The sequence below is a fragment of the Penaeus monodon genome, chromosome 31 (assembly GCF_015228065.2).
Source record: "Penaeus monodon isolate SGIC_2016 chromosome 31, NSTDA_Pmon_1, whole genome shotgun sequence".
Lineage (NCBI taxonomy): Eukaryota > Metazoa > Arthropoda > Malacostraca > Decapoda > Penaeidae > Penaeus > Penaeus monodon.
The window spans coordinates 11335806-11336150 of NC_051416.1; the positions used below are offsets into that span (position 1 = coordinate 11335806).

The following is a 345-nucleotide window of genomic DNA, read 5'->3' on the forward strand; positions in this document are numbered from 1 at the left end:
GATATGGCTCTGAGCATTTGGACAGGAAACACCACATGAGTCCTGGTACACATGTGGTGGGTCCTTCCTGGCAGCAGGTAAGGGCAGGGAGGTGATAGATAAGTTTTAAGCAGAGCTGCTAAACTCACAGATGCAGGATGAAGGAGTTACCATAACAGCATTGCCATCATTATGTAGATTATATTGGCCTAATGCAGACTGGTGGGGAATAGAGGAATTCTTCAAAAGGCTTTGCTTCTAAAAAGTCAAGAATGAGAAGTGAAGGGCATGTGGTGAGGAGTGTGGGCAAATATCAAAATAAAGAAAATACTATTGATTCAGACACAGGCTGGTGTGGGAGTCTTT

The 345-nt window shown here is 43.8% G+C and overlaps 1 protein-coding gene across 1 annotated transcript in view; it reads right to left on the reverse strand.

The window, feature by feature from the left end:
- Positions 1 to 345, reverse strand: part of LOC119592889 (cyclin-G-associated kinase-like) — a gene marked incomplete in the record, with an annotated part of 28823 nt that overhangs the window by 23250 nt on the left and 5228 nt on the right.